This window comes from Pelophylax lessonae, assembly GCF_965119305.1.
Source record: "Pelophylax lessonae genome assembly, chromosome: 5".
NCBI classification, from domain to species: Eukaryota; Metazoa; Chordata; class Amphibia; order Anura; family Ranidae; genus Pelophylax; species Pelophylax lessonae.
This window is the reverse complement of record NC_138772.1, coordinates 20,210,380-20,236,946: the sequence shown is the minus strand read 5'-3', so window position 1 is coordinate 20,236,946 and position 26,567 is coordinate 20,210,380.

The following is a 26,567-nucleotide window of genomic DNA, read 5'->3' as shown; positions in this document are numbered from 1 at the left end:
GTGGGTATGGCTGTGGGTACTGCTGGCTGGTACTGCTGGCTCAGGCTGGTACTGCTGACTGGTACTGTGCTGTGGGTACTACTGGATGGTACTGCCGTGGGCACTTATGGCTGGTACTGCTGTGGGTACTGCTGGCTCAGGCTGGTACACTGCTGGCTGGTACTGCTGGCTAGTACACTGCTGGCTGGTACTGCTGTGGGTACTGCTGGCTGGTACTGCTGTGGGTACTGCTGGCTTAGGCTGGTACTGCTTGCTGGTACTGTGCTGTGGGTACTGCTGGCTGGTACTGCTATAGGTACTGCTGGATGGTACTGCTGTGGGTAATGCTGGCTAAGGCTGGTACTGCTGGCTCAGGCTGGTACTGCTGGATGGTACTGCTGTGGGTGCTGCTTGCTCATGCTGGTACTGCTGGGTGGTAATGCTGCAGGTACTGCTGGCTCAGGCTGTTACTGTTTGGGTACTGCTGGCTCAGGTTGGTACTGCTGGATGGTACTGCTATGGGTACTGCTGGCTCAGGCTGGTACTGCTGGATGGCACTGATGTAAGTACTGCTGGCTCAGGCTGGTACTTCAGAAGGTAAGGCTCTGGGTACTGCTGGCTCAGGCTGGTACTTTTGGATGGTAATGCTCTGGGTACAGCTGTGTGTGCGCTTCTGGCAGGAAATGCTGACTAGAGAAGAGCGGCACTGCGCTGGATGAATAAAAAGCCGATGCTTCCTGTCTCTTGTCTCAGTCTGTCTCCTCACAGACAGACGGAGTGCATTCGATATCACTCCGCCTGTGACTCAAACTGTCAGGACGGAGCCGGAACTATAAACCAAACATTGGCTCCATTCTGACATCTCCGCTGGCATACACAGGTTCAGCGGCACGGGGTGGGCCGCAGGTTCCCCACCCCTGGCTTAGGAAAAAAATAGTATCTAATGGGAGGTGGGGGAACAAGGTTTCCCGGAGAAGGGATGGGGGGTGTGGGAAGACAACAGTGTTAAGCAGTGGTGGGGTGAACAATAGTACCTAACAGAGGGTGGGGGGTGGGGGGAAACAGTGCCCAGTGGGAGATGGAAGCATCAGTAGTGATTAGTGAGGGATAGGGAGAAACAGAAATTCCTAGCGAAGTGTGGGCAGGGGAAGTGGTGCCAGGTAGGGGGTGAGAAGCAACAATAGTGCCAAGCGGTGTATGGTGAGGAGCAATGGTGCCCAGTAGAAGATTGGGAGGAACAATGGTGCCCAGTGAGAAGTGGGAAGAAACAATAATTGCATAGTGAGGTGTGAGCAGGAGCAGTGGCGCCCAGTTGGAGGTGGGGGAACAATATTGCCCAGCAGGGGGTGGGGAGACAACAGTGTTGAGAGAGGTGGGGTGGACAATAGTACCCAACAGAAGGTGGGGGGAACAATAGTGCCCAGTGGGAGATGGAAGCAACAATAGTGATTAGTGAGGGATGGGGAGAAACAGAAATGGTTAGGGAAGTGTGGGCAGGAGCAGTAGTGCCCGGTAGGGGGTGAGGAGCAACAATAGTGCCAATCGGGGTATGGGAAGGAGCAATGGTGCCCAGTGGGAGATGGGAAGGAGCAATGGTGCCCAGTGGGAAATGGGAAGGAGCAATGGTGCCCAGTGGGAGATGGGGAGGAACAATTGTGCCCAGTGGGAGGTGGAAAGGAACAATAATGCCTAGTGAGGTGTGAGCAGGAGCAGTGGTGCCCAGTGGGAGGTGGGGGAACAATGTTGCCCAACAGTGGGTGGGGAGACAACAATGTTGAGAGGAGGTTGGGTGGACAATAGTACCCAGCAGAGGATTGGGGGAAACAATGGTGGCCAGTGGTATATGGAGAAGAACAATAACAATAGTACCTAGGACTTAGCAAGGGGAACAATAGTGCACTCGCTCCAGCTTCTGCTGCACTCCAATGGCTTCCTGATCAATGCAGTGGTGGACCATATGTACAGCTGCTTGTAGTCTCCATTGGGGTGCATGTGGCAAGAAGACAACACAGAACAATTAGGAGCTAGGTACGAAGTGTGGTCACCCTTTAACAGAAAATGCCAAAAACAAGGACCTTGATGGCAAGATCACCAGGGTGTCCTTTTTGAAAGCTTCAGATTTAATTACATTGCAAATGGCTCTTGATATCACATTAACGTGATAAATCTTACATGAGATGTTAGTGGGATTTACATCTAACTTGACACAGCAGAATCCTACAAAGCAGACCACACATGGGTTCTGCCGCAGGGCTGGAACGACAGGCAGGGAAGGAACGTCATCCAACACTGTCACGCGGCTGTTCTCGAACATCTGTGCGCGACATGGACTGCCAGCTGAGGGAGGCACAGAACACGTCTGCCACCAGCCGAAACTTAACTCTTCATCAGAGATGCTGAGAACGTTCTTCTTGGCTCATTGCTGACTCGATGTCATGACTCCTGGCCAATTGCCCCAAGACAGGATGGATCCATAGATTAATGCCATATACTCTAAATTCTGATCCTGCTTCTCCGAGTCACAGAAGTAACTGAGATCCTTTAGACCAGGCAATGATTTTTCCAATCTTCAGTCACCCAGAGTTTGTTCTTCCTGCAGCCTCATTTTCCTGCTCTTCTCTACAGCCGTTTAAAGTCAAGAATGTATAAAGCTTGTCTGAGCGGTCAGAAAAAGGATAACTGAAGTTACACTCTGCAGAGCTCAGTGAGGAGAGCTCTGAGAGCTGATTGGAAGAGAGGGACACACCCCCCTCCATACAGCACACACAAACAGAGATGAGACTGTCAATCACAGGCTGTGTGCTTGGGCTCCCTCCCCTGTCACTTTATAAAGCTTGTCTGAGCGGTCAGAAAAAAGGAGGCAGATAACTGAACTTAAACTCTTCAGAACTCAGTGAGAAGAGTTCTAAGAGCTGATTGGAGGGGCGGGACACACCCCCCTCCACACAGCACACAGGAACAGAGCTGAGGCTGTCAATTGCAGGCTGTGTGCTGGACCTCCCTCCCATTTGACCTTATAAAGCTTGTCTGAGCAGTCAGAAAAAAGGGGGGCAGATAACTGAAGTTACATTTGGCAGAGCTCAATGAGGAGTGCTCTGGGAGTTGATCGGAGGAGAGGGACGCCCCCCCCACCCCCATGTAGCACACAAGATCAGAGCTGAGGCTGTCAATCACAGGCTGTGTGCTGGACCTCCCTCCCCTGTCACCTTATAAAGCTTGTCTGAGCGTTCAGAAAAGAGGGGGCGGGTAACTGAAATTACACTTTGCAGAGCTCAGTGAGGGGAGCTCTTGAAGTTGATTGGAGGAGATGGACAACCCCCTGCCCCTCCACGCAGCACACAGAAGCAGAGCTGAGGCTGTCAATCACAGGCTGTGTGCTGGACCTCCCTCCCCTGTCACCTTATAAAGCTTGTCTGAGCGGTCAGAAAAAAAGGGGGTAGATAACTAAAGTTAAACTCTGCAGAGCTCAGTGAGGAGAGTTCTGAGGGCTGATTGGAGGGGCAGGACACACCCCCCTCCAGAGAGCATACAGGAGAAGAGCTGAGGCTGTCAATCACAGGCTGTGTGCTGGACCTCTCTCCTCTGTCAACTTATACAGCTTGTCTGAGCAGTCAGAAAAAAGGAGGGTGGATAACTGAAGTTACATTCTGCAGAGCTCAATGAGGAGAGCTCTGAGAGCTGATTGGAGGAGAGGGGCACCCCCCCCCCCACATAGCACACAGGAACAGAGCTGAGGCTGTCAATCACAGGCTGTGTGCTGGACCTCTTTCCTCTGTCACCTTATAAAGCTTGTCTGAGCAGTCAGAAAAAAGGGGGGCGGATAACTGAAGTTACATTCGGCAGAGCTCAATGAGGAGAGCTCTGAGAGCTGATTGGAGGAGAGGGACACCCCCCACCCCCACGTAGCACACAAGATCAGAGCTGAGGCTGTCAATCACAGGCTGTGTGCTGGACCTCCCTCCCCTGTCACCTTATACAGCTTGTCTGAGCGGTCAGAAAAAAGGGGGCAGATAACTGAAGTTAAACTCTGCAGAGCTCAGTGAGGAGAGCTCTGAGAGCTGATTGGAGTAGAGGGACACCCCCCCCCCCAATGCAACACACAGAAACAGAGCTGAGGCTGTCAATCACAGGCTGTGGTCTGGACCTCCCTCCACTGTCACCTTATAAAGCTTTTCAGAGCGTTCAGAAAAGAGGGGGCGGGTAACTAAAGTTACACTCTGCAGAGCTCAGTGAGGGGAGCTCTTGAAGTTGATTGGAGGAGAGGGACACCCCCCCCCATGCAACACACACAAACAGAGCTGAGGCTGTCAATCACAGGCTGTGGTCTGGACCTCCCTCCCCTGTCACCTTATAAAGCTTTTCTGAGCGTTCAGAAAAGAGGGGGCGGGTAACTGAAATTACACTTTGCAGAGCTCAGTGAGGGGAGCTCTTGAAGTTGATTGGAGGAGAGGGACACCCCCCCCCCCCATGCAACACACAGAAACAGAGCTGAGGCTATCAATCACAGGCTGGGTGCTGGACCTCCCTCCCCTCTCACCTTATAAAGCTTGTCTGAGCGTTCAGAAAAGAGGGGGCGGGTAACTGAAGTTACACTCTGCAGAGCTCAGTGAGGAGAGCTCTGAGAGCTGATTGGAGGGAAGAAACACATCCCCCTCCACACAGGAACAGTGCTGAGGCTGTCAATCACAGGCTGCGTGCTGTCACCTTTTTCTCTTGGTGTCAGGAACTTTCTTTAGAAGTGATTCATGCTGATAGCAGAGGACAGAAATGACATTTAGTTGCTCTGGATTGAGACAATTACACACTATAGAGGGATGTGTTTTGTTCATATTTTCATGTCTGAGGTTTACATCCACTGTAACACGAAATTCTTTTTAAAAAAAAAAAAATACAAAAAAAACCGAGAAACAAATGGAGGCGCTTCCACCCCTCTCCACCTCTGTGAGTCTCTCGCCTCATTATTCCCTTCATTTTCTCACTATAAAACACAATATTTATGACCCTCTGCGCTCCCCCCTTCCGAGGCATCCGCGCAATCCTCCGCCGACCCCCCCCCCCCTCCATTGTTACAGAATTAGCAGATTGATATTCTTTAAATCCGACTCTTTATTATGGGAATTTAGATGAACGACTTGGACGTTTCCCGGCGCGCTCGGGCCCTGCCAGAAAGTGAAACATTGTTTAATGTATGTCAATCGCCAGCCAACACAAAGACAGGCTGATTAAAAAGGCATCTCTGCCGTATGGACGCAATAATATTTTTACTGGAGCGTGACCCGGGGTGGAAGGAACGGCGGGGTTTTTTATTTTTTTTCACACCTTTCCCGTCCGCGCTCAACGCAACAATATATTTACTGGTTTCTAGGAAATGGCGAGACGCGGCGGAGAGGGACGCAATCTGGAGCCTTTCTCGGGTCCGTCTCCTGAAAGATCCTCCGGTGGACCCGGCCTATTTCTGACATTTGTTGCTTACAAGTTAAAAATCAGTATTTTTTGCTAGAAAATTACTTAGAACCCCCAAATATTATTTTTATTTTTTTTTAGCAAAGGCTCTGGAGAATTAAATGGCGGTCGTTGCAATATTTTATGTCACGCGATATTTGCGCAGCGGTCTTTCAAACTTCACTGAATTTAACCACTTCTGGACCGGAAGGATTTGCCCCCTTAATGACCAGGCCAGATTTTGCAATTCGGCACTGCATTACTTTAACGGACCATTACGCGACTCTGTACCCAAATAAAATTTATGTCCTTTTTTCCCACAAACAGAGATTTCTTTTGGTGGTATTTGATCACCTCTGCGATTTTTTTTTTTTTTTTTTTGCGCTATAAACAAAAAAAGAGCGACAATTCTGAAAAAAAAAACAATATTTTTCACATTCTGCTATATAACATTCCCAAAAAAATAAAAATGTAAAAATCAAAATTTTTTAACATTTTAGGCCAATTTGTTTTCTGCTACATATTTTTGGTAAAAAAAAAAATAGCAATAAGCGCATTTTGATTGGTTTGCGCAAAAGTTATCGCGTCTACTAACTACAGGAAAGATTTATGTCACTGGTACCCCCAAAAGTGTCAAAAATGTCAGTCAAGGGTCCGATCTGTCCGCCGCAATGTCGCAGTCCCGCAAAAAAAATCGCAGATCGCCGCCATTACTCGTTAAAAAAAAAAACACCAAAAATGACAGAAATCTTTCCCTTTGTTAGTAAACGCAATAACTTTTGCGCAAACCAATCAAAATACGCTTATTGCGATTTTTTTTTACCAAACATAGGTAGCAGAAAACAAATTGGCCAAAATTTTTTAAAAAAAAATGGTTTTTACATCTTTTTTGGGGGGAATTTCATATAAAAAATGTTAAAAATATTGTTATTTTTTCAAAATAAACGCTCTTTTTTTGTTTATAGCGCAAAAAGTAAAAATCGCACAGGTGATCAAATACCACCAAAAGAAATCTCTGTTTGTGGGAAAAAAAGGACGTAAATTTCGTTTGGGTACGGCGTCGCATGACCACGCAATTGTCAGTTGAAGTCGCACAGCGCCGAATTGCAAAAAGTGGCCTGGACGGAAGACAGCAAAATCCTCCGGTGGTAAAGTGGTTAATGAACAATTGCGCGGTCTTGCGACGCTGTACCCAAATAAAATTTATGTCCTTTTTTCCCACAAACAGAGCTTTCTTTTGGTGGTATTTGATCACCTCTGCGATTTTTATTTTTTTGCGCTATAAACAAAAATAGAGCGACAATTCTGAAAAAAAAAAAACCTATAATTTTCACATTCTGCTATATAACATTCCCAAAAAAATAAAAATGTAAAAATCTAAATTTTTTAACATTTTAGGCCAATTTGTTTTCTGCTACATAATTTTTGATTAAAAAAAAATATCAATAAGCGTATTTTGATTGGTTTGCACAGAAGTTATCACGTCTACTAACTACGGGAAAGATTTATGTCATTTTTATTGTTTTTTTTTTTTTTACTAGTAATGGCGGCGATCTGCGATTTTTAGCAGGACTGCGATTCAGCACTGCCTTCCATTAATGAACAATTGCGCGGTCGTGCGACGCTGTACCCACATAAAATGGATGTCCTTTTTTTTCCCCACAAATAGAGCTTTCTTTTAGTGGTATTTGATCAACTCTGCGATTTTTATTTTTTATTTTTTTGCGCTATAAACAATTCTGAAGAAAAAAAACAATATTTTTCACATTCTGCTATATGACATTCCCAAAAAAATAAAAATGTAAAAATCAAAATTTTTTAACATTTTAGGCCAATTTGTTTTCTGCTACATATTTTTGGTAAAAAAAAAATCACAATAAGCGTATTTTGATTGGTTTGCACAAAAGTTATCGCGTTTACTAACTACGGGGAAGATTTATGTCATTTTTATTGTTTTTTTTTTTTACTAGTAATTGTGGGGCGATCTGTGATTTTTAGCGGGATTGTGGTGGACAGATCAAACCCCTAACTGACATTTCTGACACTTTTGGGGGTACCAGTGACATTACTACAGTAATCAGTGCTAAATATATGCACTGTTACTGTAATAATGCACTGGCAGGGAAGGGTTTAACAGTATAGGTGATCAATGGGTTAAATGTGACCCTAGGGGAGTGACTCTAACTGTGGGGGTGGGGGGGCGTGGCTTCTATGATGACCACAAAGACATGTGATCCTATATAGAAGGATTTTATTGTTTTTTTTACTAGTAATGGCGGCGATCTGCTATTTTTAGCGGGACTGCGACATTGAAGCGGACAGATCGGACCCCTAACTGACATTTATTACATTTTTGGGGGGACCAGTGACATTACTACAGTAATCAGTGCTATACATATGCACTGTTACTGTAATAAATACACTGGCAGGGAAGGGGTTAACCCTGTGGGTAATCAAAGGGTTAAGTGTGAGCCTAGGGGCGTGTTTCTAACTGTATAGGGGCAGGGTTTGTGAAATGATCACAGAGACATGTGTTCCTATATAGAAGGATCACAGGCGCTCTGTGATCATTCCAGGGAGAAGAACGGTCAGATGTGTGTAAGAATATTTAATAATAAATATCTTGCGCTCGTACTTATGTCAGAATATTTATACTGCTCTGAATATAGCAGTGTATTTATGGTTAATAAGCAAAGATCTGTGAAAAAGGAGAGTCTTCACCTATTGCCATAAATCAATGTCGTGAATTCTTTTTAATTGATTAATTTCTTTTTAAAAGCATATACCAATCTTAGTGAGTACAGTCTACAGTGTGGAATATATATAAAAATATTTATTCGCCAGACATGTAAACACAATATATGATCAAACAAGAAATGACACAAAAAGATAACTTCTACAGAAAAATACTGACTTCAAATAATCAATGCAATGTGACGTTTAGCTCAATAATGAAAGTGAAACTGAAACAAAGTGAAACCAAAACGAAAGCAAGATTACCATTTCTTCCCAGGTATAGTATAAGCCATAAATTAATGTTCTATATAAACAGACTACAATGGTCTGCGAATCACAGGGCCCAAAGTCATTCCACTGCAGAAGGAATGAGAATAAGCCATGCAAAACGGAAGACTTAAAATTGCAAATAATGCACTTAATCTGATATTAATAAAAATGTATAAAACAAAAATCAGCTTTTTAGAGAAAAATCTACTATGGCTTATACGGCTAGGATTGTAATCTCATTACCCTTAAATATGCAATATAAAACATATAAGGAAAGAATAAACAATTGTTGAATAAAATCAAATAATACAGCAAGGCATAATTACCACACTTAAGATGGTGTTACCAGAGTCCTAAGATGGATGCCAGTGAGGGAGGAGTTTCCTCCAAGTTTCAGATGAATGATGGACCAGGGAGTATGTCTGGATGAATCTATCGAAAAATGTAATAGCGTGTGTGGTGTAAGTGTGAGGTGTGTTGTCAGTAGTGTAAAGTGTCTCATCTGGGTTGGTCTTTTATATGGTAAGAACAAAGAGCTATAAAAATTACCATAAGTAAAACCCAGAGGGATGAAACATTATCCCAATTGGTCGGGATATTCTATACCTAAACTAGTGAGGTCATAGACACACCCCTTTTAATAATTAACCCCATACTTGGATAATAAAGTTAAATGATGATTTCTCTATATGTAAGATTAATCATATAACACAACATAAAACTTTCTCCAGACTCCCAGTACATACATAAATGTCCACCTGTATTTCCATTATTCATCTTGGCAAGTAATGCCATTTCAATAATTATATTATTTAACACAATATAATATTTTTATATTGGAATATTTCAAATTATCTCAAGACTGCACCTGGTATTTCGTCTCCAGAGGGCAGTATTGTACCGTTCATTAGATTTTGTATTTAATATAATTAAAACAATTTGTTATCTGATGACCTATTGACCTGTCGGCTAGTGAAAAGCAATTACTTATTTGACCATGTCTTACACTGTCAATTAAGATGTCTGGCCTGTAGGATTTACAACACCTTGAGCACTTAGACTAGACTTCTCTGAAATGAGGTAACTAGTGACGAGATACATATGTCCTTACACTTATTAGAAAAAGAATTCTAAGTAAGATTATTACTGAGAATATAAACCCAAAATGTGATATAACATTCCTAAATATATATGTATATGCCTTACATAATATAATGACATAATTATGGCTAATATCTTCTCACATATGATAATGTATCTATAAAAACTTATATGGTTCATCTTTAAATGTCTGCTAGAATATACTGGGGTATTGTCCACTGTTATATACTTATAGACAGACTGAGATATCCCCCCTTAACATAGCGTCAGACTGACTAAGTTTTATCTGATCGAGATGTCAAAAGAAATCTTATTTATGACAAAAGAAAATAGAAATGTCTGCTGAAAGTATAGGACCCTATTGTTGAAATTCTATGCTCTCTTGTAAGCTTGTACGAGACATTTTGTTTAACAAATATATATGAACTTTGTTTCACCTTAAAAACAAGATGGACGCCATCCTGTTCAGAATCTCTTATATGCATAATATGAAATATACATGGCTTTTAAAATCATTTTTCTTTTTACCTATTATTATTTTAATCAACCCCCAATAACCCCGACATATCCCCCCCATTTCTTCCCAGTAGACAAGTGAGCAACTTAGGCCTATCTGGAAAGAAAGCTTTTTAAGGAGTAGCAAAAGAAAAAAAAATGTCTTGTTCTCTTTTTTTTTAAGAGAATAGTTCATATTGGGAATTGTTCATAACTCTTAAGTACAGCGGTAAAAAAAAAAATTTGAGAAAAAAAAAATCAGTTCAAAATGTCAGTTTGTAGCGACTTTGCTGGTGTTAGCTATGTCACAACTGTTCCTTGTTAGTCTCTTTGAATTCTGATCTCCTGGTAAATAAACTCAAATGTTCCTTGAAATTTGCAACATCAGCTTGTAAAGTGTTAATGGAGACAGAAATTAACTGCTGCAATGGCATTGGCAACTACCATTCAAAGCGCAGTAAAACAATGTTGGCAATCAGGAATCAGAGAAATCTGTTTGGACGTTCAACCTTGGATATTGGTTGGATAATGAATGGCTTCAGCATGGCCTAGAGTGTGATACACCTAGACTGAGGTTTGCTCACATGTGCAATGCACCATTCTCACATCTCCTTCAATTGAAAACAGGAGGTAGTGCGATTCCTCTCAATGGATTTCCTCGGATCAAATGCACAAAGATCTGTTGAAACAAATCTTCCTCTCCGTCAACAAGAATCTGGAGCGTCTCGCAGCTTGATTCCTGAAGAGGGATCCAATTCAATGAGGTGTTCCATCCAGAGCTGGGCTTTAAGGAGAGATGACCCATCCGATCGCTGTGTCTTTGGCAAACATCATCGTCTGTACCAATCAACGACCTGCCATGGAAGGTTAATCTCTTCCTATTGGATGAAACATACAGTATGAATATACATTCTTATCAATTGACATTTCAATGCGATGTTGGTACCCTAAGCTTCCTCAGAGTTCTCCTTTAACTCACTGTGTGATCAGTCCTTTTATGACACCAGGGAAGGTGAGACTATATATGCGACCTTTCCTAGAGGCGACTGACTTCTGGGGCTTATTAACATGGGGGTGTATTTATCGCCATGGATACTACACATTGGACAATAATACAATGATACAATATTTTGTTATAATTTTTACCTACTACTTAGGGAAAAATATAATATCTCCCCCTATGGGGCATCAATGCAATTTATTGTAGGCAATAAAACTACCTGGCATTGAGGATTCTTCTTGGTTACCGTATACAACCTTTAACCTCTTGACTGCATTACGTCATAAGGGTATGATCCTCCTTGGTATCACCGTCATTGGCGATTTTTCAAAATGTGCCCGCTTTAAGCGACCTGTTTGAGTCAGAGGGATGAAGTGACCACTGAAAAATAGGAGGGTAGTTAGTATCTAACAACCAAGATCCCCCCCTGACAGGGATTTCAGGATCCTCAATGCTGTGACCTGGGGATAAAATGGTGTTAGAACCTCTGTTTCCTATGCCTTTATTCAGTGTATCCTCTGATTCCTTACCACTTGGGCATTTAAGGATTTTGTGGCCCTTGGCTGGCTACAGGATTTGTTCCTAGAGATGGATTTTATTTTAGTTCTGGGCTGCAGTGCCCTGAGTGAACCAATTGATCAGCTGATCAATTTGGCATCTATTCTGCTGAAAACCTTTTTAGAATTGGATTATTGGCTCCGCCTCCTGCGGTGCCTATGTCTCTCGGGTTCAGACAGATGGGACAGATCCCCATCAGAACCAGTTACGCGGTTCTGGCGTGAGGTCTGGGCCTTAATGTCACTTGATCTTCCCGAGGATTTTGGGGAACCCTAGGATGGGGCAAATCCCTATTTATTTGTGGGTGTCCCCCCCCCCTTGTTAATGGGATGTCCGGTGTCCTCCTTAAGGTATCCGGTGTTCCCTTTGGGGCCTAGGTGGCATATCTTGCTCCTTTGCCAAACTTATTATTATGTACATGGGCAATGCCTCAAAGCATAGGGATTTAAATTACAGGTGGTTGTACTCAGCTCCTTCATTGAAGGGTGTTAGGCACTTTTGAGTACAGCAAAAAAAAATGATGGGGCCTTGGTGCTGTCTACATTTTAAATTGTAGATAACAGCTCTAGCAGCAGTAAGGTTTTATATGGGCTGATTTTTAAATTACATCCTGCAGGCACAACACAGACAGTTGTTTTCATAGGCCTCAGGATGATCAATAATGTCTAAGGACCTTTTCATGGCAAAAATCAGGACAGTACTCTTTTTAAAACTTTTAAATTCTGAAGGTATATGGTGTCTTTTTAGGGATGCTAGTCTCTTTGCAGTGACCTGATATGACTCATACCTATTTATGCATGGCTGCCCAATTTCTGCCCTCCTATATTAGGAATATGGCTGGGGTAGGACATGGACTCTTTGCCTGATTCCCCCCCTTGTCTGGGTCATGATCAACAGACTGGGAATCATACCTGGGTCTATGAATAATTATTTCATATTTTTATAATGCAAGACTAATTAAGCATTACCCTTATGCATGTACACCATGACCTTTTGGAACTCTGCTATGTATTTACTGATGAGTTCCTGTCATGAATTGAACTGTTACACTTTTTTTTTTTTTTTTTTAATTTCAAAATTTTCCACTGCTGATTACTCGGCAACTTTTTGCTAGAAAACATTTTTCCTTGCTCAAAACTTCCTAATTATTGCATTAATCATTTACATTTCACTTTCAATGGTTACTTTTATTACAGTTTACTTGATAATACTTCTGCCACAGTTCTACTTCATTTTGCAGTTTCACGCTACATTCTCTTAACTTATGTGTTCCAATAGAGGCCACTTTCACCTGCTCAAGGAGGTTCCTAATCTCATACTCTCATTTATTTGGAGTGGAGATTGAAACTTTACTAAACTCCTTTTTGCTGAGCCTTCTGGTGCAGTTCCTCACAAAGATACAGTAAGATTAGCCATGACCAAAAGGTATGTGATAACACTTCCTGATGTCTTTGGTGTTAGATAAGCTTATTGGTGAGTTCATACATACAGGTTGTCCTCTACCCATGTCAGATGCCCTTTATTGGCCCGACTTCTGAGGATTTTGATATATGACTCTAACCAGCATTTACATATTCCACCATTTCAGACTCAGAGAGGTGTTTCCACACATTTTTGATCCTTGCCAAATCCACTGGGGTTGTGGCATTACCACTAGGGACTCACACCTTGCCAGAGTTGGCAGCGTGAACATTACCTGCTGTAGACATTTTTTAAGGCATTACTATCACATTCATAATTAATAAAAAAAAAAAAAATTCCAAAAAAAAAAAAAATATTTTTTTTTTTAAAGTTATTATGTCACCTGATCAATATTTATGATTGGCATATGTAAGAAATCAATAATTATCTCACTAGGGCCTCCATTATATGTAAGAATATTTAATAATAAATATCTTGCGCTCGTACTTATGTCAGAATATTTATACTGCTCTGAATATAGCAGTGTATTTATGGTTAATAAGCAAAGATCTGTGAAAAAGGAGAGTCTTCACCTATTGCCATAAATCAATGTCGTGAATTCTTTTTAATTGATTAATTTCTTTTTAAAAGCATATACCAATCTTAGTGAGTACAGTCTACAGTGTGGAATATATATAAAAATATTTATTCGCCAGACATGTAAACACAATATATGATCAAACAAGAAATGACACAAAAAGATAACTTCTACAGAAAAATACTGACTTCAAATAATCAATGCAATGTGACGTTTAGCTCAATAATGAAAGTGAAACTGAAACAAAGTGAAACCAAAACGAAAGCAAGATTACCATTTCTTCCCAGGTATAGTATAAGCCATAAATTAATGTTCTATATAAACAGACTACAATGGTCTGCGAATCACAGGGCCCAAAGTCATTCCACTGCAGAAGGAATGAGAATAAGCCATGCAAAACGGAAGACTTAAAATTGCAAATAATGCACTTAATCTGATATTAATAAAAATGTATAAAACAAAAATCAGCTTTTTAGAGAAAAATCTACTATGGCTTATACGGCTAGGATTGTAATCTCATTACCCTTAAATATGCAATATAAAACATATAAGGAAAGAATAAACAATTGTTGAATAAAATCAAATAATACAGCAAGGCATAATTACCACACTTAAGATGGTGTTACCAGAGTCCTAAGATGGATGCCAGTGAGGGAGGAGTTTCCTCCAAGTTTCAGATGAATGATGGACCAGGGAGTATGTCTGGATGAATCTATCGAAAAATGTAATAGCGTGTGTGGTGTAAGTGTGAGGTGTGTTGTCAGTAGTGTAAAGTGTCTCATCTGGGTTGGTCTTTTATATGGTAAGAACAAAGAGCTATAAAAATTACCATAAGTAAAACCCAGAGGGATGAAACATTATCCCAATTGGTCGGGATATTCTATACCTAAACTAGTGAGGTCATAGACACACCCCTTTTAATAATTAACCCCATACTTGGATAATAAAGTTAAATGATGATTTCTCTATATGTAAGATTAATCATATAACACAACATAAAACTTTCTCCAGACTCCCAGTACATACATAAATGTCCACCTGTATTTCCATTATTCATCTTGGCAAGTAATGCCATTTCAATAATTATATTATTTAACACAATATAATATTTTTATATTGGAATATTTCAAATTATCTCAAGACTGCACCTGGTATTTCGTCTCCAGAGGGCAGTATTGTACCGTTCATTAGATTTTGTATTTAATATAATTAAAACAATTTGTTATCTGATGACCTATTGACCTGTCGGCTAGTGAAAAGCAATTACTTATTTGACCATGTCTTACACTGTCAATTAAGATGTCTGGCCTGTAGGATTTACAACACCTTGAGCACTTAGACTAGACTTCTCTGAAATGAGGTAACTAGTGACGAGATACATATGTCCTTACACTTATTAGAAAAAGAATTCTAAGTAAGATTATTACTGAGAATATAAACCCAAAATGTGATATAACATTCCTAAATATATATGTATATGCCTTACATAATATAATGACATAATTATGGCTAATATCTTCTCACATATGATAATGTATCTATAAAAACTTATATGGTTCATCTTTAAATGTCTGCTAGAATATACTGGGGTATTGTCCACTGTTATATACTTATAGACAGACTGAGATATCCCCCCTTAACATAGCGTCAGACTGACTAAGTTTTATCTGATCGAGATGTCAAAAGAAATCTTATTTATGACAAAAGAAAATAGAAATGTCTGCTGAAAGTATAGGACCCTATTGTTGAAATTCTATGCTCTCTTGTAAGCTTGTACGAGACATTTTGTTTAACAAATATATATGAACTTTGTTTCACCTTAAAAACAAGATGGACGCCATCCTGTTCAGAATCTCTTATATGCATAATATGAAATATACATGGCTTTTAAAATCATTTTTCTTTTTACCTATTATTATTTTAATCAACCCCCAATAACCCCGACATGTGTTTACAACAGCCGACCGTCCTTCTCTCTCAGCGGGGAGCGATTGCGGGTGCCCTGGCAGGGAAGGGGTTAATCCAGGGGCAATCAAAGGGTTAAATGTGAGCCTAGGGGAGTGATTCTAACTGTTTGGGGGTGTGGCTTGTGAAATGATCATAGAGACCTGTGTTCCTATATAGAAGGATCACAGGCGCTCTGTGATCATTCCAGGGAGAAGAACAGTCAGATGTGTTTACAACATCCGATCGTTCTTCTCTCTCAGCGGGGAGCGATCGCAGGTGGCAGGCGGGAATCAGGGCCGCCTGCCCCGTGCATCGGAGTCCAGGGCACGACCAACGTATACCTACGGCGGTTTGCGCAGGAGGGTCAGCCTGCCGCAGTATTTCTGTGGCATGCGGTCTGAAAGCGGTTAAAAAAAACTGAACAGCAAAGTTAGCCCAATTTTTTTGTATATCGTGAAAGATGATGTCACACCGAGTAAACAGATACCCAACATGTTACGGTTTAAAATTGCGCACACCCGTGGAATGGCGACAAACTGCGGTACTTGAAAATCTCCATAGGCGTCGCTTTAAAAATGTTTAACGGTTACCAGTTTGGAGTTACAGAGGAGGTCTTTTGCTAGAACTGTTGCTCTCACTCTGACGATCGCAGCTATACCTCACATGTGTGATTTGGACGATGTTTACATTTGCGGGCGCGACTTACGAATGAGTTTTCTTTCGTGCGCAAAATTATTAATTTTGTTTTCCTATTTATTTTATTTTATTTTTTATTTTTTTCACTGTTCCTTTAACCACTTGCCGACCAGGCGCCGCAGATATATGGCAGCAGGTCGACAGGTTCCCGCGAACCGCCGTGCCCGTACGTCGTTTCATGGGAGCGATTGTGCGCCCCCATTTGCAAGTGGGGAAGATGATCAGTGGGGGCAATCACTCCCCGTGGGGACAGAACAGAGTTCTGCCGTTGTAAACACAGCAGACCGTTGTTCTGTCAGCGATCAACACAGGGCTCCTCCTATTTTGGATCACAGGTCTCTGTGTTGATTCCATAAGCCCACCCCCCTCACAGCTAGAAAACACCCCCTAGGCTCACACTTAATTCTTTGATCGCCCCTAGATTAACCCCTTCCCTGCCAGTGTCATTTTCACAGTAACAGTGCATATTTTTAGCACTGATTACTGTAGTAATGTCACTGGTCCCCCCCCCCCCAAAAGTGTCAAAAATATCAGTTAGGGGTCCGATCTGTCCGCCGCAATGTCGCAGTCCCACTTAAAATCGAAAATCGCCGCCATTACTAGTAAAAAAATAAATAAAAATGACATAAATCTTTCCTGTAGTTAGTAGGCGCGATAACATTTGCGCAAACCAATGAAAATACGCTTATTGGGATTTTCTTTGCCAAAAATATGTAGCAGAATACAAATTGGCCTAAAATGATGAAAAAATTAGATTTTTAATTTTTTTTTATTGGGTATGTTATATAATAGAAAGTGAAAAATATTGTTTTTTTTTTTTCAGAATTGTCGCTCTTTTTTTACTTATAGCGCAAAAAAAAAAAAATCACAGAGGTGATCAAATACCACCAAAAGAAAGCTCTGTTAGAGTAAATAGATACCTAACATGTTACAGTTTATAATTGTGCACATTGTGGAATGGCGACAAACTACAGTACTTGAAAATCCCCATAGACGGCACTTTATAATTATAATTTTTTTTTTCCTATTTGTTTTATTTTTTTCACTGTTCCTTTAGGGAGGCATGTTGGACCGTGGTAGGAAACCTGACAAATTGGTGCATAGGCTTTTGATAAAGTCCTGAGGATTGGCAGAGGGAAAGTCGCCTCTGTGCATGTTGGGATACTGTATAAAAGCCAGGAGCACATGTGCTCGAGGTCTTTCGTCGGGGAGCGGAGTCCCGGAGGGCGCGGGTGGCTGCCTCTTCCTCTGTAGAGGTGCCATGCGACCTCAGGGAGTCGCCCTGAGGGCCGGAAGAGTAGCAGAGAGGAGCTGAACCCAGAGGTCCAGGGGAATCTGACTGAGAGGGGAGACACTGGAGGATCGGTTTCTGCAGTACAGTGAGTACAGAAACTCGTGTCAAGGGGCCTGACCTGAGGGGGGCCATCCCTGCTCATAGGATAATCAGTGGACAGGTGTTAGCTGAGAGGGGATGCTAGTGAGAGTGTCCTGAAGATAAGATATCAATCCCCAAGTCGTCTTGTCAGAGAGCAAAGAGAGCAAGAGACTTAACCCCATCTACACTTGTGGCAGTGTGTGGATTACCAGCCTGGCTGTTCCTGATCACTAAAGAAGTTCTGAAGATAGAAGGCCTCATCTATGTGACACCCCTAGACTGTTTATTTCTGTGAAGAGCCAAAAGGAGCAAGGAGGGATCCAGAAACTTTATCTAATTATAACCGTGTGTTGGTAACCAGGGGAGCCCACAAAGCCAATATCCAGCAGTCCTTGCGGGGGCATTGCTACATGAATACCGACACTTTTTTCATATCGGCGCCGCTGACAGTCGAGTAAACCGGAAGTGACGTCGCTTTCGGGTTTCATGATCCGAGACCCGATCTAAGCTCCAGGTTCGTTCTGGACTCTAAGCAGCCGGCGGACGTGCCGGCTGGTTGCTTGGGTCTCCCTGTGGGCCTGGTGGAGACCCAGGCAGAGCGGCAGAAGGCAGCGGGGGGGGGGGGGGTGTCTCCTTACACTCCCTATGATAACGGGCAAGAGGCTGCTGAACTGCATCAGTGGTTCTCTTTAGAAAGCCGACCGCCGCCTGTCACGTCGGATAATGCCTTCCGTCGGATAGTGCATCTGACGGACTGCGCATGCGCGGTAAATGACGTCACTCCAGCTGACTGCTGCACTCAGCTGGGGTTGACGTCATTATTGCGCATGCGCAGTCCGTCGGATGCACTATCCGACGGTAGATAGAGAGCGGAGGAGGGGAGAGAATCTATTGTCAGATTCTGCCTCGCTCTCTGCACATCTATCGGGACGGATTGGATTGCAGTGCAGTGCATAGAGAAGCATAGAGACGCAGTGATAATGTCACTGGATCTAAAATAAGGCCAATGAAAGATTTCATTAGTACATTGATGGTGGGGGAACCAGAGAAGGCAAAATATAAGCAGACGGAAGCCTCAGCTTTCAGTTGCCCGAACAGTAGAGAGGCGTCTTGGCTCTGCGCCAGCGGCTCGGAGAGAAGTCTCCCCTCGGTAGGGTGAAGAAATATCCGCCGCTGACATTGAATCTTGCAGCTTCATTTCTGGAAGCCCTCATGGCAGCGTCTGCCAGGCCTGACGTCTGCGGGCAGATCTGACTTTTTCTCTGTGCTGTCTGGCGTCCTTCATACTTCTTCTCACTTTCCACATTTCATGTTTAGAGGGGGGGGGGGGAAGAAATAATAATCCTACAAGCGTGCAGCTTAAACTTGTGAACCTCCAGCCGAGGTCACCCCTCTGTTTTATCATGTCAGGACGATGCTCCGGAGTCATTGTTCTACCCATGGACGGCGTTGGAGCCTACGGTCATGTGATTAATAGCGCCGTCATTTATAAGTACAGCAAATTAATTCTGCAAATTGGGTGATGAAGTCACAGCCATTGAAATGTATTTGTATTATTTGTGTTTTGGATACATAGAAAGAGTTGACATAGTGGCTGAGTTATGTACTAATGAGAAGGATTGTATCACCATAATGACCACACAACAATCAGACGCCTGAAATACACTATATTACCAAAAGTATTGGGACGCCTGCCTTTACACACACATGAACTTTAATGGAATCCCAGTCTTAGTCCGTAGGGTTCAATATTGAGTTGGCCCTCCCTTTGCAGCTATAACAGCTTCAACTCTTCTGGGAAGGCTGTCCACAAGGTTTAGGAGTGTGCCTATGGGAATGTTTGACCATTTTTCCAGAAGCGCTTTTGTGAGGGCAGGCACTGATGTTGGACAAGAAGGTCTGGCTCACATTCTCCTCTCTAATTCATTCCAAAGGTGTTCTATAGGGTTGAGGTCAGGACTCTGTGCAGGCCAGGGAAGTTTCTCCACCCCAAACTCGCTCATCCATGTCTTTATGGACCTTGCTTTGTGCACTGGTGGGCAGTCATGTTGGAACAGGAAGGGGACATCCCCAAACTGTTCCCACAAAGTTGGGGGCATGAAATTGGACAATATGTCTTGTGTAACGGAACTTCAACCCACACTGCACTTGTGGTCTTCGGTCAGTATACGGCTTCCTTGCAGTCATGAACATATATACGAGATTTTCCCAGCCGCCCTCATACAAAGCTAGCCAACAACTTAGCTTGTACTGGAATCACTCTTTATTGAACAGTCACACAGAATTTATATACAACATGGACCTCCCCCTGCTGATCAGATTACCACACACAGGTCAGGTGTTGCCTGAATACATTATTATATGCAGATGAAATTGTATACAGAAACAGAATTAACCTGAACTAATTATCTAGCCATCTGGACAGAACAATGTGGGCTCATTAACATTTAACAATGGGACAGGCAGACTTAACACAATACACATTCCACCTAAATAGATAGACAATAGGACAAGACTGCCAATGACAGTCTGTCCGTCTCCTACATTGAAGTACATGGAATACACATCTACATATTGCTATGATTATTTAGGAGCCAGACTTCATGGCAACCGTCTATAGGTCTCACAGTGTAAAATGGGATTAAATCTTCATATTTCTTGAGAGATATTGCTGACAAATATTACTGTCCCACTTGAAGCAATCCAAAACCATTAAGTATCTGTCTTTTACTCCCAGTGATGGTGAGTACCGTCACATCTTGGTATGCTAATGCCTTAAGAGTTCTCTTCCCTGGAACTAAGGGGCCAAGCCCCACCCCTGAAAAACCACCCCACAACATAATCCCTCCTCCACCCAATGATTTGGACCAGTGCACAAAGCAATGTCCATAAAGACATGGATGGGTGAGTTTGGGGTGGATGAACTTGACTGGCCTGCCCTCACCCCAATAGAACACCTTTGGTACGAATTAGAGCTGAGACTGCGAGCCAGGCCTTCTTGTCCAACATCAATGCCTGACCTCACAAATGTGCTTCTGGAAGAATGGTCAAACATTCCCATAGACACTCCTAAACCTTGTGGACAGCCTTCCCAGAAGAGTTGAACCTGTTAAAGCTGCAAAGGGTGGGCCAACTCAATATTGAACCCTACGGACTAAGACTGGGATGCCATTAAAGTTCATGTGTGTGTGCAAAGGCAGGCGTCCCAATACTTTTGGTAATATAGTGTATTTTCTGAAAGCAGACACCCTAGAGAATAAAATACTAGTTCCAATTTTTTGTATGTCACGCGGTAATAGCACAACAATTTATGAAACACAAAATGTCAGTAAAAAAACCCAAAACAAAAACGTTAATTTTAGGTTACAAAATCACAATAGATGAGCCATTGTTTTGGAAAGATGTGAAAGATGAGGTTGCCCCGAGTAAATAGATACCCAACATGTCAAGCCTTAAAATTGCATGCGCCTGTGAAATGGCAACAAACTTTGGTATTCTATGCTTTAAAAGCCTGTACAGATCATCAGTTTAGATTTAACTGCATGTATTAACATTTGTATGTGGATGTATGTGGGTGTGGGGGGGTCTCAAAAATTGTTGCTTGGGTGCAACTTTAATTTTTTACGCTTTTTAAAATTTTTACTTTTAAAACTTTATTTTTAATCACATAGGGGACAAAAAAGTTCCCAATGCGATCTGAATTTTTGTGGTGACAGGTTCTCTTAAATAAAAAATCAGGGGTCTAAAAGAATGGATGTCCACCATTGGCCCACAGTGCCTGGGAAACATGGCGGGGACATGTGCGCAGGGGGGGAAACTGGAATTTACATGGGTGTGTGGAAGCAATTGGGTGGCTGCCTAGCTGTCCAATTGCTTCCATCTGAGAACCAACAGTCGGCTTGTCAGATTTACACCCCGCAGAACCAGTCGGGGACTTTTTTGCAGCGTTTTGTGTATAATAGACTTTAATGGAATTGCACCAAAAACGCAAGGTTTGTGTTTATGATGCGATTTTTTTATGTGTTTTGCAGTTTTTAAACACTGTATATAGCTGGTTGCTTAGGAGCGGGGCCGGGAAGTGACACGTGAAGTCACATGACATCAAAAGGGGCGGTTCATTGGGTGACGTCATAGGATGGTCACGCCGTGTGGCTATATAAGAGAAGGCAGAAAGCAGAGACAAACAAAACAGATGAAGACGGCGTAAGAAGAAGATAGGCTTTTTTTTTTTAGAGGGTAAGTGGCGGCGAGGAAGAAGACAGCTAAAGAAGAAGGCGGCACAAGGAGAAGACAGCTCATGGAGAAGACAGCTCATGGAGAAGACAGCTCATGGAGAAGACAGCACAAGGAGAAGCAGTGGCGGCCCGTGCATAGCGGGCGCCAGGGCGCCGCCCCCCTACCCCTAAAAAAAATTAAAAAAAAAAAAAAAATAACAGCGAACAAATAAAGTTTTTTAAAAAAAAAAATTTGGGTTCGCCGGCCTTTGCAATGGAAGTGGTGGCTAGGGGGGGGAGGGGGGGTGGGGTTACGTCCCAGAAGAGGCGCCGATCGGCAGCCTTCTGGGGGCGTAACCCGATCGCAAGTCCTTGCGATTGGACACCCCCACTTTCGGATATCCTGGCTGTGATTGGTCCAGTCTCCAGCCTGGACCAATCATCATCCAGGACATCCGATCCCTGACGTCACAATGGGGGCGGTGCCGGTGCGTGAGTCAGTCACTCACCGTCACCGCCGCTCGGAGGACGAGGGAGAAGCCGCTCTCCTTCCCGCCGCCGCCGCAGAGAGGACGGACTGGATCGAGGAGGGAAGAACCCGCCGCCGCCGCCGCCAGGTAAGTGCATTAAATTGAAGGGAGCACGCACGCTGCACTCTGCATTGATTGGGGGACAATGCTGTGGGCACTCTGCATTTATTGGGGTACATTGCTGTGGCACTCTGCATTTATTGGGGGACAATGCTGTGGGCACTCTGCATTTATTGGGGGACAATGCTGTGGGCACTCTGCATTGATTGGGGGACAATGCTGTGGGCACTCTGCATTGATTGGGGGACAATGCTGTGGGCACTCTGCCTTTATTGGGGTACAATGCTGTGGGCACTCTGCATTTATTGGGGTACAATGCTGTGGCGCTCTGCAATCATTGGGGTACAATGCTGTGGGCACTCTGCAATCATTGGGGTACAATGCTGTGGCACTCTGCATTTATTGGGGTACAATGCTGTGGCGCTCTGCAATCATTGGGGTACAATGCTGTGGCACTCTGCAATAATTGGGGTACAATTCTGTGGCACTCTGCAATCATTGGGGTACAATTCTGTGGCACTCTGCAATCATTGGGGTACAATTCTGTGGCGCTCTGCATTTATTGGGGTACAATGCTGAGGCGCTCTGTATTTATTGGGGTACAATGCTGTGGCACTCTGCATTGATTGGGGTACAATGCTGTGGGCACTCTGCATTTATTGGGGGACAATGCTGTGGGCACTCTGCATTTATTGGGGTACAATGCTTGGACACTCTGCATTTATTGGGGTACAATGCTGTGGCGCTCTGCATTTATTGGGATACAATGCTGTGGCACTCTGCAATCATTGGGGTACAATGCTGTGGGCACTCTGCATTTATTGGGGTACAATGCTGTGGCGCTCTGCAATCATTGGGGTACAATGCTGTGGCACTCTGCAATAATTGGGGTACAATTCTGTGGCACTCTGCAATCATTGGGGTACAATTCTGTGGCGCTCTGCATTTATTGGGGTACAATGCTGAGGCGCTCTGTATTTATTGGGGTACAATGCTGTGGCGCTTTGCATTTATTGGGGTACAATGCTGTGGGCACTCTGCATTTATTGGGGTACAATGCTGTGGGCACTCTGCATTTATTGGGGGACAATGCTGGGGGCACTCTGCATTGATTGGGGTACAATGCTGTGGGCACTCTGCATTTATTGGGGGACAATGCTGTGGGCACTTTGCATTTATTGGGGTACAATGCTGTGGACACTCTGCATTTATTGGGGTACAATGCTGTGGCGCTCTGCATTTATTGGGGTACAATGCTGTGGCGCTCTGCAATCATTGGGGTACAATGCTGTGGCGCTCTGCAATCATTGGGGTACAATGCTGTGGCACTCTGCATTTATTGGGGTACAATGCTGAGACGCTCTGCATTTATTGGGGTACAATGCTGTGGCGCTCTGCATTTATTGGGGTACAATGCTGTGGCACTCTGCAATCATTGGGGTACAATGCTGTGGGCACTCTGCAATCATTGGGGTACAATGCTGTGGGCACTCTGCATTTATTGGGGTACAATGCTGTGGCGCTCTGCAATCATTGGGGTACAATGCTGTGGCACTCTGCAATCATTGGGGTACAATGCTGTGGGCACTCTGCAGTCATTTGGGTACAATTCTGTGGCACTCTGCAATCATTGGGGGACAATGCTGTGGCGCTCTGCAGTGATTGGGGACAATGCTGTGGCGCTCTGAATTGAAAGGGGCATGCACGCTGAACTCTGCATTGTGAGGGCACAGCACAGTGTTCATTGCATTGAAGGGGCACAGCTTCAAAGTCACGCAATTTTTTTACTGCGTTTTTTGGCGCGAAGCAATACCTATTACATTTTTCTTTTTGTGCCCCCCCAAAAATTTTGAGCACCAGCCGCCACTGAGGAGAAGACAGCTCGAGGAGAAGGCAGATCAAGCAAGAATCTGCACTAATTATACCATGTACTCGGGTGTATAATCTGCCGGTGTTGTGTGAAAACACCAAGTGCTTCGGCAGGTTGGAGTTTTCGGCAGGACACCGGCAGATCATGGCTGGTGGGAGGGGCCTGTACATATCTTCATGAAACATCACAGCACCCTCTCTCAGTACTCCTCCCAAGACTCCTCAGTGCTGATGCAAGCAGTGGGTCGGCTCTTGGGAGGAGTTATGCAAATATCAAAATTTCTTGATGGGTGGGTGTCAGTCTGGAGGAGGGGTCCTTAGAGATGTGCAGCATGGAAAGATGGGTTTTGTTTCATTTCAGATTCGTTTGTTAATTTAATAATTTTGTTTCTTCATATTCCTTATGTTAGAATGATTATTGTTCAGAATTTGTTTCGTATATTCGTTATTTTGAAACCAATTCACATTTTAAAAGACACCTATATTCATTCTATTTTATTCTATTCAAATCTCTTCTTTTTTACTCTATTCTGTTCTTTTTTTTCAGTTTTTTTCTATTCTATTCTATTTTATTGTATGATATTCTTCTATTTTCTAGTCTATTCTGTATTATTCTCTTCTGTATTATATTCTAATCTGTTCTATTATATTCTATTCTGTTTTATTATATTCTATTTTGTTCTATGTTTTTTTTTTTTCTATTCTATTTTGCTCTATTCTTTTATTTTCTATTTTATTTTATTGTATTCGTTTGTTTTATTTTCAGTTCTGTATTATTCTATTCTATTCTATTCTTTTCTATTCAGTTGTTTTCTGTGTTGTTATATTTTGTACTATTCTTTTATTATCTATTCTGTTCTATTCTATTATTTTCTATTCTATTCTATTTTATTGTAATCTTTTATTTTATATTCTATTCTTTATTATTCTATTCTGTTGTTTTATTCTATTCTATTGTATTCCTTTATTTCCTTGTCTGTTCTATTCTATTCTATTATTTTATATTCTATTATTTTCTATTCTATTCTGTTTTATTGTATTCTTTCATTTTCTATTCTATTCTATTCTGTTTTGTGTTTATTGTATTCTATTGTATTCCTTTATTATCTATTCTGTTCTATTCTATTATTTTATATTCTATTCTATTTTATTGTATTCTTTTATTTTATATTCTATTCTTTATTATTCTATTATATTCTGTTGTTTTCTGTTTTATTATATTCTAGTGTATTCCTTTATTTCCTTGTCTGTTCTATTCTAGTCTATTATTTTATATTCTATTACTTTCTATTCTATTTTATTGTATTCTTTCATTTTCTATTCTATTCTATTCTGTTTTCTGTTTTATTCTATTCTTTTGTATTCCTTTATTATCTATTCTGTTCTATTTTATTCTATTATGTTCTATACTTTTATTATCTATTCTAATTTATTGTATTCTTTGTTCCATTCTATCCTGTGTTATTCTATTCTATTCCATTCTATTCTGTTGTTTTCTGTTTTATTATATTCTATTGGATTACTTTATTATCTATTCTGTTCTATTCTATTATTTTCTATTCTATTATTTTCTATTCTATTCTTTATTATTCTATTCTGTTGTTTTCTGTTTTATTCTATTCTAGTGTATTCCTTTATTTCCTTGTCTGTTCTATTCTATTCTATTCTATTATTTTATATTCTATTCTATTTTATTGTACTCTTTCATTTTCTATGCTATTCTATTCTGCTTTCTGTTTTATTATATTCTATTGGATTCCTTTATTATCTATTCTGTTCCCTTCTATTCTATTATTTTCTATTCTATTTTGTTCTATTCTTTTATTTTCTATTCTATTTTATTGTATTTTTTTCTATTCTATCCTGTATTATTCTATTCTATTCCGTTCTATTCTGTTGTTTTCTGTTTTATTCTATTCTATTGTATTCCTTTATTTTCTATTCTATTCTTTTTTGTTTTTTTCTATTCTTTTTTGTTCTATTCTGTAAAGTAGGAATCATCTTCTGATTTCACTTTTGACACTTTTTATGTATTTATATTTTTATTATGTTTATTATTTTGATTTCTAATTCATTTTCAAATTTGGATGTAATAAACATCAACTAATGTATAGGCAGCGGATTGGGCACAAAATGACCCCGGCCTTCAGCCGTTTAGAATGACTGCTGCGATAGGTCAGAGCCGGCCAACCCTTAGGGTTCCATGGAAGCCTGGTTGAGAAACACCGGGTTAAAGTGTATCTAAAACTCCAACCCAAAAATGTCTTATATTGCAGCTTACTGGTCCTCGGTGTGG